The following is a 13425-nucleotide window of genomic DNA, read 5'->3' on the forward strand; positions in this document are numbered from 1 at the left end:
AAGGTCATAACTTAGAAACCTAATAGAATTCTTTGAGGAAGTGACAACGTTAATTGATGAGGGAAGGGCTGTAGATGTCATATACATGGACTTCAGTAAGGCGTTTGATAAAGTTTCCCATGGCAGGTTGCTGGAAAAAGTGAAGTCGTATGGGGTTCAGGCTGTACTAGCTAGATGGATAAAGAACTGGCTGGGCAACAGCAGACAGAGAGTAGTGGTGGAAGGGAGTGTCTCAAAACGGAGAAAGGTGACTAGTGGTGTTCCACAGGGATCCGTGCTCGGAGCACTGTTGTTTGTGATATACAGAAATGATCTGGACGAAGGAATAGGTGGTTTGATTAGCAAGTTTGCAGATGATATTAAGATTGGTGGAGTTGCAGATACCGTGGAGGACTGTCAGAGAATACCGGGAAATATAAATAGATTGGAGAGTTGGGCAGAGAAATGGCAGGTGGAGTTCAATCCAGGCAAATGCGAGGTGATGCATTTTGGAAGATCTAATTCAAGAGCGGACTTTACGGTCAATGGAAGAGTCCTGGGGAAAATTGATGTACAGAGAGATCTGGGAGTTCAGGTCCATTGTACCCTGAAGGTGGCAACGCAGGTCGATAGAGTGGTCAAAAAAGCATACAGCATGCTTACCTTCATCGGACGGGGTATTGAGTACAAGAGTCGGCAGGTCATGTTACAGTTGTCTAGAACTTTGGTCAGGCCACAGTTGGAATACTGCGTGCAGTTCTGGTCGCCACATTACCAGAAGGATGTGGATGATTTAGAGATGGTGCAGAGGAGGTTCACCAGGATGTTGCCTGGTATGGAGGGTGCTAGCTATGAAGGAAGGTTGAGTAGATTAGGATTGTTTTCATTGGAAAGACGGAGGTTGAAGGGGGACCTGATTGAGGTCTACAAAATTATGAGAGGTATATACAGGGTGGATAGCAACAAGCTTTTTCCAAGAATGGGGGTGTCAATTACAAGGGGTCACGATTTCAAGGTGAGAGGTGGAAAGTTTAAGGGAGGTGTGCGTGGAAAGTATTTTACGCAGAGGGTGGTGGGTGCCTGGAACGCTTTGCCAGCGGAGCTGGTAGAGGCGGGCACGATAGCGTCATTTAAGATGCATCTAGACAGATATATGAATGGGCGGGGAACAGAGGGAAGTAGATCCTTGGAAAATAGGCGACAGGTTTTGGTGAAGGATCTGGATCGGCGCAGGCTGGGAGGGCCGAAGGGCCTGTTCCTGTGCTGTAATTTTCTTTGCTCTTTGTTCTTTGTAAAGAGTTTCCACTCAATGTTTGGGAAGTTGAAGTCACCCATGACTACTACCCTGTGATTTCTGCACCTTTCCAAAATCTGTTTCCCAATCTGTTCCTCCACATCTCTGCTAATATTTGGGCCCACAGAAAACTCCCAACAAGGTGACCGCTCCTTTCGTATTTCTGACTTCAACCCATACTACCTCAGTAGGCAGATCCTCCTCGAAATGTCTGTCTGCAGCTGTTATACTATCTCTAATTAGCAATGACACCCCCCCCCCCCCCCCACCACCTCTTTTACCACCCTCCCTAATCGTATTGAAACTTCTATAACCAGGGACCTCCAACAACCATTTCTGCCCCTCTTCTATCGAAGTTTCTGTGATGGCCGCCACATCGTAGTCCCACGTACCGATCCATGCCTTAAGTTCACCCACCTTATTCCTGATGCTTCTTGCGTTGAGGTATACACACTTCAACCCATCTCCGTGCCTGCAAGTACTCTCCTTTGTCAGTGTTACCTTCCCCACTGCCTCATTACACGCTTTGGCGTTCTGAATATCGGCTACCTCAGTTGCTGGACTACAAATCCGGTTCCCATTCCCCTGCCAAATTAGTTTATACCCTCCCGAAGATTACTAGAAAACCTCCCTCCCAGGATATTGGTGCCCCTCTGGTTCAGATGCAACCCATCCTGCTTGTACAGGTCCCACCTCCCCCAGAATGCACTCCAATTATCCAAATACCTGAAGCCCTCCCTCCTACACCATCCCTGCAGCCACGTGTTTAACTGCACTCTCTCCCTATTCCTAGCCTCGCTATCACGTGGCACCGGCAACAAACCAGAGATGACAACTCTGTCTGTTCTGGCTTTTAACTTCCAGCCTAACTCCGTTTATTACCTCCACACCCTTTTTCCTACCTACCTCGTTGATAGCAATGTGCACCACGACTTCTGGCTGCTCACTCTCCCCCTTAAGGATCCTGAAGACACGATACGAGACATCCCTGGCACAGGCACCCGGAAGGCAGCATACCTTCTGGGAGTCTCGCTCGCGACCACAGAATCTCCTATCTATTCCCTTAACCATTGAATCTCCTATTACGATTACTTTTCTCTTCTCCCCCTTCCCTTCTGAGCCCCAGACCCAGACTCAGTGCCAGAGAGCTGGCCGCTAAGGCCTTCCCCCGGTAGGTCACCCCCCCCCCCTCAACAGCATCCAAAACGGTATACTTGTTTTGAAGAGGAACGGCCACGAGGGATCCCTGCACTGTCTGCCTGTTTGTTTTCGTTCCCCTGACTGTAATCCAGCTACTCTTGTCCTGTACCTTGGGTGTGCTTACCTCCCTGTAACTATTCTCTATAACCCCCTCTGCCTCGTGGATGATCCGAAGTTCATCCAGCTCCAGCTCCAGTTCCCTAACACGGTCTCTGAGGAGCTAGAGTTGGGTGCACTTCCCTCAGGTACAGTCAGCGTGGACACCGTATCCCTCACCACCCACATCCTACAGGATGAGCATGTAACTGCCCTAGCCTCCAACCCTTCTTACCTTACAGAATATAGCTGCCCTGTGGATCAACTGGACTTCCGGCCTCTGACTCTGCTCCCAGTCAGCTGCACACTCTATAAACTCCTGGTTCCGTTCTCGCTCTTTGCTGAAATGAAATTAAAGGAGCACCTTACTAACTTCTCACCTAACTCCCTCAGTCACCAAACACTCACTGTAGCAGTCAAATGCACCAAATTCATCACTCAGAGGAAACAAAGTGTGCACTGTAGCTGGATCACTTTTATACTGTGAATCTAGCCTCTGGAGACTGGCCTAATCCAATTAGCTAATTAATAAGCTCCAGCTGCAAGTACCGACAAGTAGAACCTTTGTTTAAAGCTTGATGAAAATTCACCTTCTCAACCAAACAGGAACTTTTAAGTTAATTAACTAAATAAAAGAAAGACTAGACTTTAGATCAAAATTAACCCTTATACACCCTCAGTCACGAAACTCTCACTATAGCACGCAAATGCACCAAATTCAGAACTCAGTGAAGAACGCCTCCAGTGGACAAACAGGAGGAACTTCATTCAGTGGAGGCAGCAGTGGAGGATTCTGGAAGAGGTCAACTGAGTCACCTCGACTGTACTGTGGGCAACCGAAGAACAGGTGTCAAGGAGCGGTTAAGCGCCAAACACGTCCCTCCCTACGTTTCCTCAAAACTGCTCCCGCGTTCAGTCAATGGCACCATATCGATCGCACAGGTGTTAAAAAGTGCTTTGCAGGATTCGTCCGGGATTGGAACCCGGGACTTCTGGTATTTTATCGCAGCAGAATTTCCTACGTGAGAATCGCCAAAGCGAGAATCATACCCTTAGACAAACGAGCCACCTGGTGATCAACGTCCCGCTGAAACAATCTTACCATTACTTCCCAACCGAAGCTTATTTTATTAACTCAATGGGCTTCTTAATTCCTGTTGAATTTGGTTTGGTTGTTAAAGTAAAATCCAAATAAACTATTTTTTGTCCCTTGCTTATCTTATCGGGATCATTGGGTCAATTTGGTTCTTTCTGGTTTGTTGGCCTCCACTGCGAACAGAACAATAGACACACGGGACCAATCTTTATAAATAGAAGCGTCGAGCACATTCTTCATAATGCAGATTCTTCATAAAATCCTGAAAGAGAATTGGAAAATGTTGGATTACTCGGCTGGTCTGGCAACATCTGTGGAGAGAGAAAGAGAGTTACAGTTCCGAGTCAAGTCTGACCCTGCTTCTCATACACTGTTTCCCTCTGTACAGATGCTGCCAGGACTACTGGGATTTTCCAGCATTTTCTGTTTTTATCACGGGACTACCGCCAGCTCTCGGCGACCAACGTGGACACGGTGGGCAAAATGGATTTCGCCTGATCTGTAACTATTCAATGATTCTCTAAACGAGAGTGTAAGATCTGATCAAAGTGAAGTATCCAATTGGAGAGTTGCATCCTGGAGATTGGAATCTGTCTCCACAGCTGCTTCCGGTGCTGCTTTCACAGACAAGTAACCGAAGAACCCCTCCAGTGGACAAACATGAGGAAATTCATCCAGTGGAAGCGGCAGAGGAGGATTCTGGAAGAGGTCAACTGGATCACCTCGACTGTACTGTTGGCAGCCGAAGAACTGGCGTGAAGAAGTGGTTCAGCTCTAAACATGACCCTCGCTCCCTCCCTCCCTTTCCTCCAAACTACTCCCGAGTTCAGTCAATGGCACCATATCGATCGTACAGATTTTAAAAAGTTATTTGCACAGTCCGCAATCTGAACCCGGGATCTCTCTCATTTTATGGCAGCAGAAGATCCTAACCGAGAGTCATACCACTAGACCAACGAGCCAGCCGGTGGTCAGCGTGCCGCTGACACCATTTTACCATTACCTCCCAAGCAAAATTTATTTTATCAACTCAATGGGCTTTTTAATTCCTGTTCAATTTGGTTTGGTTGTTAAAGTAAAATCGAAAGAAACTCTTTTTTGTCCCTTGCTTTTCTTATCGGGGTCATTGGGTCAATTTGGTTCTTTCTGGTTTGTTGGCCTCCGCTGCGAACAGAACAATAGACATCCGGGACCAATCTTTATAAATAGAAGCGTCGAGCACAAGGGCAATGCCGCTATGGAGATTCTTCATAAAATCCTGAAAGAGAAATATAACATGTTGGATAACTCGGCTGGTCTGGCAACATCTGTGGAGAGAGAAAGTTACAGTTCCGAGTCCAGTATGACATTGCCTCCCATTCTCGGTTTCCCTCTCAGTCAATGTCTGGTACTGTATGTGAGGGTGGGATTCAGTCTCTATCAGACATTGGTACTGAATGTCAGTGTGGAAATCTTTCTGTATTTATCAATCACAATTCTTGTTTGGGAAACGTGAGATGAATACGTAACATCCGCATGGCTGTAAGAGATAGAGAAAGTCACACAGAAAGAGACTATCAGGATACACACAGTGACACACAGAAAAGGTTCAGTGCAAACCAGCAAGATACTGAGATGGAGAAATTGGGTATTTAGGAAAATGTGTTTTCTGCTGCACACAGAGAGGCCCTGTTTGTAAATGTATATCCTGCTGTGTAACCGTGCTCTCTGATGTGTAACTGAGCTCTCAGCCGTGTAACTGAGCTCTCTGCTGTGTGACTGTTCTCTCTGTCGTGGAACAATGACTCTGCCGGTGACAAATCTACACTGCACTGCACTAATTGGAGGGCTGTGACCAGTGGTGTTCCACAGGGATCAGTGCTGGGACCTTTGCTCTTTGTAGTATATATAAATGATTTGGAGGAAAATGTAACTGGTCTGTTGAGTAAGTTTGCAGACGACACAAAGGTTGGTGGAATTGCGGATAGCGATGAGGACTGTCAGAGGATACAGCAGGATTTAGATTGTTTGGAGACTTGGGCGGAGAGATTGCAGATGGAGTTTAATCCGGACAAATGTCAGGTAATGCATTTTGGAAGGTCTAATGCAGGTAGGGAATATACAGTGAATGGTAGAACCCTCAAGAGTATTGAAAGTCAAAGAGATCTAGGAGTACAGGTCTACAGGTCATTGAAAGGGGCAACACAGGTGGAGAAGGTAGTCAAGAAGGCATACGGCATGCTTGCCTTCATTGGCCGGGGCATTGAGTATAAGAATTGGCAAGTCATGTTGCAGCTGTATAGAACCTTAGTTAGGCCACACTTGGAGTATAGTGTTCAATTCTGGTCGCCACACTACCAGAAGGATGTGGAGGCTTTAGAGAGGGTGCAGAAGAGATTTACCAGAATGTTGCCTGGTATGGAGGGCATTAGCTATGAGGAGCGGTTGAATAAACTCGGTTTGTTCTCACTGGAACGAAGGTGGTTGAGGGGAGACCTGATAGAGGTCTATAAAATTATGAGGGGCACAGACAGAGTGGATAGTCAGAGGCTTTTCCCCAGGGTAGAGGGGTCAATTACTAGGTTTAAGGTGAGAGGGGCAACGTTTAGAGTAGATGCACGAGGCAAGTTTTTTACGCAGAGAGAAGTGGGTGCCTGGAACTCGCTACCGGAGGAGGTGGTGGAAGCAGGGACGATAGTGACATTTAAGGGGCATCTTGACAAATACATGAATAGGATGGGAATAGAGGGATACGGACCCAGGAAGTGTAGAAGATTGTAGTTTAGTCGGGCAGCATGGTCGGCACGGGCTTGGAGGGCCGAAGGGCCTGTTCCTGTGCTGTACATTTCTTTGTTCTTTGGTTGTGTTAAATCATTCCCTGTTGTGTAAATGTGTTCCCGGTTGTGGAAATCGATCCGTCTGAAGCAGAACCTTTCTGCGCCATTACGGAGACGAAATTTCAATTCCAGATTTATTCAATCTTGTCACCAAGGCTTAGTTCACACCCCTGGATTCCCAGTCAAGCGACATAATATTATGAAGACAGTTAATTCAGCATGAATAATATGGAAGCGCCCAACGTGGGGCTCGAACCCACGATCCTGAAATTAAAAGTACCATGCTCTACCGACTGAGCTAGCCGTGATGGTGCTGCCCTATTGATTAAACCTCTTCTTGCAGAGTAGCGGCGGTGCTCATTCGGAGGGTCAGTGTTGACTCGTTGGGTCGAATGGCCTCCTCCTGCGCTGGAGATTTTACGATTGGATGATACAAGGAGGTTGATGCGGTGGAGTCCTTCTGCCATACTGCCCACTCCTGACACCATGTAAAAATGCTGGTCTCTCAATGACTGGCGACCAAGGTCTTGTAATAAAAAATAATTAAATTAATAATTGAGCAGCCCCTCCTGGATTGTGCTCTGGCCGCGATCCGGGGAGAACTGCTCGAATCCAGACACGTGATCATGTTAGTTGCGTCATCAGGTCATCACGTGACTATTCGGCCTGCACAGGTCTCCTTCTGTGCCGTAATTTCTAGATTCCATCATTTTAATTTTCTCCCAGACTGGGAAGTGTGGTCCTGTTCCATTTGAATTTCTAATATATTTCCAATGTAACTGATGTTGTTACACAAACTATTTAATCAGTGGAATTGTGCGTTTAGGGAGTTGAGATTTTCGAGTCTCTCAAGGCTTCTCTCCAAATCCAATGGCCATTTTCCACGAAGTTTCAACCCCACCTCACATAAGCACTATTAGAACATAGAAAAATACAGCACAGAACAGGCCCTTCGGCCCACGATGTTGTGCCGAACCTTTTTCCTAGATTAATCATAGATTATCATTGAATTTACAGTGCAGAAGGAGGCCATTCGGCCCACCGTGTCTGCACCGGCCGACTATTGGTCGCTCGAATGGAATAACTTCCTGGAGTGATTCCAGGCTGGTTTTAGAATGTATTCCATCGACCAAATAACTAATGAATGACAGAATGAACGCAGCTGCGATGGCCGAGTGGTTAAGGCGTTGGACTTGAAATCCAATGGGGTTCGAATCCTGCTCGCAGCGACTGTGATTCGAAATGTTTGTTCTACTCCCCGCACAAGCCGCTGACTCGAAAATTAATACGTTTTCCGATTGTTTGTAAATAAGCGGTTTCAACGTTAATCAAGTTCAGTCAGATATTTAACATTTTCGGGGGGGGGGGGGGGGCACTGAACGAAATATTCAGATGAATAAGGAACTCACACCCAAAACAGCAATCAGGAAATAATAAGGGAAGGGAAAGTCAGGGAACCAAGAGGTGAAGTAATCAGTGGGAAGCGCAGCTGCTTAGGAATACAAAAAAGCATGAAAAGACAAAACTCAGGAGAGGTTACGATAGTCCCCATCCCACAAAATATGACACAGCATATGGCTAGCCAGTAACATTAGGAATGATAGTGAAAGGGATTACATTCATTGGAGTTTAGGAGGTTGAGGGGAGATCTAATAGAAACTAAGAGGTCTAAAAATTGATAAATCTCCGGGCCCAGATGGACTACATCCTAGAGTTCTAAAGGAGACAGCTGAAGAAATAGTGGAGGCGTTAATTATGATCTTTCAAAAGTCACTGGAGTCCGGGAAAGTCCCAGAGGATTGGAAAATCGCTGTTGTAACCCCCCTGTTCAAGAAGGGAACAAGGAAAAAGATGGAAACTTATAGGCCAATTAGCCTAACCTCGGTTGTTGGCAAGATTCTAGAATCCATTGTTAAGGATGAGATTTCTAAATTCTTGGAAGTGCAGGGTCAGATTAGGACAAGCCAGCATGGATTTAGTAAGGGGAGGTCGTGCCTGACAAACCTGTTAGAGTTCTTTGAAGAGATAATAAATAGGTTAGACCAAGGAGAGCCAATGGATGTTATCTATCTTGACTTCCAAAAGGCCTTTGATAAGGTGCCTCACGGGAGACTGCTGAGTAAAATAAGGGCCCATGGTATTCGAGGCAAGGTACTAACATGGATTGACGATTGGCTGTCAGGCAGAAGGCAGAGAGTTGGGATTAAAGGTTCTTTTTCGGAATTGCAACCGGTGACGAGTGGTCTCCCGCAGGGTTCAGTGTTGGGGCCACAGCTGTTCTCTTTATATATTAACGATCTAGATGACGGGACTGGGGGCATTCTGGCTAAGTTTGCCGGTCATACAAAGATAGGTGGAGGGGCAGGTAGTATGGAGGAGGTGGGGAGGCTGCAGAAAGATTTAGACAGTTTTGGAGAGTGGTCCAAGAAATGGCTGATGAAATTCAACGTGGGCATGTGCGACGTCTTGCACTTTGGAAAAAACAATAGAGGCATGGACTATTTTCTAATACTGGCATTGGAGCGGGTCCAGCGGATATTCAAACGGATGATCCCAGGAATGGTAGGCCTAACATACGATGAACGTCTGAGGACCCTGGGATTACATTCATTGGAGTTTAGGAGGTTGAGGGGAGATCTAATAGAAACTTACAAGATAATGAATGGCTTAGATAGGGTGGATGTAGGGAAGTAGTTTCCATTAGCAGGGGAGACTAGGACACGGGGGCACAGCCTTAGAATAAAAGGGAGTCACTTTAGAACAGAGATGAGGAGAAATTTCTTCAGCCAGAGAGTGGTGGGTCTGTGGAATTCATTGCCACAGAGGGCGGTGGCGGCCGGGACGTTGAGTGTCTTTAAGACAGAAGTTCATAAATTCTTGATTTCTCGTGGAATTAAGGGCTATGGAGAGAGAGCGGGTAAATGGAGTTGAAATCAGCCATGATTGAATGGCGGAGTGGACTCGATGGGCCGAATGGCCTTACTTCCGCTCCAATGTCTTATGGTCTTATGGTCTTAATATTTCCTGCAACGTTTGGAAGGAGAAGCAGCAACGGCAGCGAATGGAAACGTGGTTTGGTTTCATTCAGCTGAATGTATTTTTGGGTAAAAAGATCGTGGCCGAAATCGAACATATTTTTAAAATATTTTCTTGTTCTCTTTCTTTTGCCTCTCTATCTGTTTCTTTGTTTCTTTCTCTCTCCCTCGCTCATTGTTTTTGTGCTTCTCCGAGGACTGACTGAATACACAGCGAAACTCAGCCCCATCTCATTCCAACTCTTTTGGACCAACACGTCCTGGTGATGGGCGGTCCTGAATCAGTGGAAGAATCGACAACCTATTCCATTCTTGGCTCTGTGAGAAGTCCCATTCCTGGTTGTGACGTGGCTCTGAGATAAAGAGCCACGTCACAATGATCTCGCCATTTTATTCTGTGTGCCATTTCTATGTGAGTGTTGACAACATAATTCAGCTCTTGGTATTCACCATGATTCAGTCAGTGGTGGTCTGTGGAAAGTAGGAGTCAGTCTGTGGCGCTCTGTCTCCCATAGTCTTGACGTTCAGAGTGACCATTACACAGTCCTTGTGGCGACAAGGTCCCATTTGCACATTGAGGATTCGCACCATCCGGTTATTTGACACTACCACCCTGCTAAGTGCGATCAATTTTGAAATACAATTGCTGCATATTTCAGTCCCTGACACTATATGGCAGAGTCAGATTCATTCCATATTTGTAATATACCAATCATTCTTCGGATTGTTACATATCTTCTGCAACAATCTGTCTTTGTATTCAGTTAAATCGCTTTGCGAGAGTCTCTGGGACTGTATGAGAGTCTGTCATTCATTCAATATCTTTCATTCTCTGAAAATCTGTGTTAAGGTTGAACTAAATCTGTAATGATCAATCTCTGATATTGTTATTGAGTGAATAAAATCATTATGTTGTTTGCTAGTTTCCGTTAAAACGTCTGCATATCAGAATCATGACAAAACTTTCAGTGGCAGTGGGCATGCGCGTGTGTTGGGGAGGTGCATTTCGACATTTGGGTGGTGAATGACTCTTTATCTGTCAGCCCCTGCTGTGCACAGTAACAAGTCTGACAACACCAGGTTAAAGTCCAACAGGTGTGTTTCAAACACTAGCTTTCGGAGCACTGCTCGTTCCTCAGGTGAATGAAGAGGTATGTTTCGGATACATATATAGAGGCAATGTCAAAAATGCAAGACAATGCTTTGAATGCCAGCATTTGCAGGTAATTAAGTCTTTACAGGTCCAGAGATTAAATGAAAATGAAAAAGAAAATCGCTTATTGTCACAAGTAGGTTTCAAATTAAGCTATCGTGAAAAGCCACATTCCGTCGCCTGTTCGGGGAGGCTGATCCGGGAATTGAACCATGCTTCTTACCTGACTCGGTCGGCTTTTAAAGCCAGCGATTTAGCCCTGTGCTAAACCAGATAGGGGTAACCCCAGGTTAAAGAGGTGTGAATTGGCTCACACCAGGGCAGTTGGTAGGATTTCGCAAGCCCAGGCCAGATGGTGGGGGATAAATGTAATGCGACATGAATCCAAGGTCCCGGTTGAGGCCGTACTCATGTATGCGGAACTTGGCTAGAAGTTTCTGTTCGGCGATTTTCCTTGTCGCGCGTCCTGAAGGCCGCCTTGCAGAACGCTTACCCGGAGATCAGAGGCTCAATGCCCTTGACTGCTGAATTGTTCTCCTACGTGTTCTCTGGTGTGACATGTGAATATTCGATTCATTCTCTATCTGCAGACTCTGTTGCTTTGTGTGGCACAGGTCTCCCTCGGCCAACGAGCCAGCCGCTGATTTGAGCTCACTTGAAGCAACTTTTAATTGCGTCCAAAGCCCATCAGTTTCCCCACACAATTATAAATTAGAAATATGAAAGGACAATGTGACATTTATCTCTCTGTTCTGGAGCTGATCAGAAGCAGTGATGTCAGTTTGCACCACTCGCCAAGTCGGTCTGTGGATGCGCTTCGCCAATCACGTGGGTAATGTAATTCTGCCAGCCAGTGGGTTCATTTGGCATTTTAGGAGAAATTCGAAGTCATCATGACTTCATCAGTGGCCTCATGGTTAAGGTGTGAGTGATGTTTATCATGATGTGATCAAATGAGTGTCTATTTGAGTCTTTCCGCAGGGAGTTTTCATACTGAGGAGAAACATGTTGGACATGGTCTGGGAATGTTTCACTCCGGTCCATTCCCAACATATCCTGCCCTGATGGGATGGGCTTTTCCTTCCAATCGTTGCAGAACACTTTTTAAATATTGATTAATATTCGTTAATTATCATTTATTAAGTATTGTTTCATATGTTTAGTGTAGTTTATTTAAAAATACTAATTGCCAGACGCGATAAATTTTTACTTTCATTCCCGAAACAGCCAAATTGGGTGAAAACCATCAATGAGATGCAAAGGGAGCCCCGGTCATTTGTGTGGCCAGTGGTTTGTTTATGGAGCTGAGTAAATATCCCGGAGCAGAGCGGCTGCGAGCGGCGTTCGAACCTCCGCGGGGATACAATAATGTGCGTTTGCCGTTTGTGTCCACACATTTGGCGAGGAATGGAGCTGCTGCTGCCCGGTGAGCTGGGCAAGCAAGAAGCACAGATATTGACCAACTGCACCCGCTCCAAATAGATTACCCAAACTACTGGACAAAACAAAAACAAGCACAACTGATCTTTTCAGAAACTATGTCAGTCTCTACGAAAACAATATGCCAACACCGCTTCAAGATTCGATCTGCTGTAAGAATTCACTATGAACTGCCTCAATGTCAGCCGTAATTCCTTACCAGCTCTCAGATAGAAGCTGGCTGTTTAGAAGTTTCCTTCACTTTTCTAGGTCCGGCTCAGTAAAATCAATCACACCCCCATGATCTGCTTTTCTCCTGTTCTCAGACACATCCACTTTCTACAAGTGCGCACCAAATGATTTGCAGAGTGAGAGTCAGACTCGTTCTCTCTCGATCCCTTTATCCCAGTGCCGCCTCACAACCAGGAATGGAACTTCTTACAGAGCAAGAATGGAATAGTTTGTCGATTCTTCTACTGATTCACGACCGTCCATCACCAGGACGTATTGGTCCAAAAGAGTTGGGATGAGATGGGGCTGAGTTTCACTGTGTATCCAATCAGCCCCCGGAGAAGCACAAAAACAGTGAGTGAGGGAGAGAGAAAGAAACATATAGAGAGACAACAGAAAGAGAACAAGAAAATGTTTTTTAAAAATGTTCCATTTCTGCCACGATCTTTTTACACAGAAATACATTCACCTGAATGAAACCGAACCACGTTTCCATTCGCTGCCGTTGCTGCTTCTCCTTCCGAACGTTGCAGGAAACTTTATTATTTATTGATTGTTGCTTTGAGTGTGAACTCCTCATTTATCTTTATGTTTCGTTTCGTTTCCAAAAAGAACGTTTTTCTAAAAAACTGAATTCGATAAATGTTAATACCGTTAACAGACAATCAACCGAAATTCCGATTCATTGTCGAGCCGGCAGCTTTTCCGGGGAGTTGAACAAACATTTCGAATCACAGTTGAATCTGCGGGGGGGGGAAACGCTATTGGATTTGAAGTCCAACGACTTGACCACTCGGCCATCACAGCTGCATCATTCAACAGTAATTTGGTCGATAGAATACATTCTAAAACCGGCCTGGAATCACTCCAGGAAGTAATTGCATTCAAGCGATCAAAGCGTCCGCGGGGTTTATGTGAGGAGGGGTTGAATCTTGTGGAAAATAACCATTCGATTTGGAAAGAAGCCTTCAGATATTCGAAAATCTGAGTTCCCTAAACGCACAATTCCACTGATTAAATAGTTTGTGTAACAACATCAGTTACATTGTAAAAATATTAGAAATTCATGTTCCTTTTCAAATGCAGCAGCACTAAACTTCCCAGTC

At 45.5% G+C, this 13425-nt stretch overlaps 1 non-coding gene across 1 annotated transcript; it reads left to right on the forward strand.

The window, feature by feature from the left end:
- The first annotated feature begins 7642 nt into the window (after positions 1 to 7642).
- On the forward strand, positions 7643 to 7710 carry trnas-uga (transfer RNA serine (anticodon UGA)). The gene has a single exon. It is a non-coding gene; the product is annotated as a tRNA-Ser (tRNA).
- Positions 7711 to 13425: the final 5715 nt, after the last annotated feature.

This window comes from Scyliorhinus torazame, chromosome 24, assembly GCF_047496885.1.
Source record: "Scyliorhinus torazame isolate Kashiwa2021f chromosome 24, sScyTor2.1, whole genome shotgun sequence".
NCBI classification, from domain to species: Eukaryota; Metazoa; Chordata; class Chondrichthyes; order Carcharhiniformes; family Scyliorhinidae; genus Scyliorhinus; species Scyliorhinus torazame.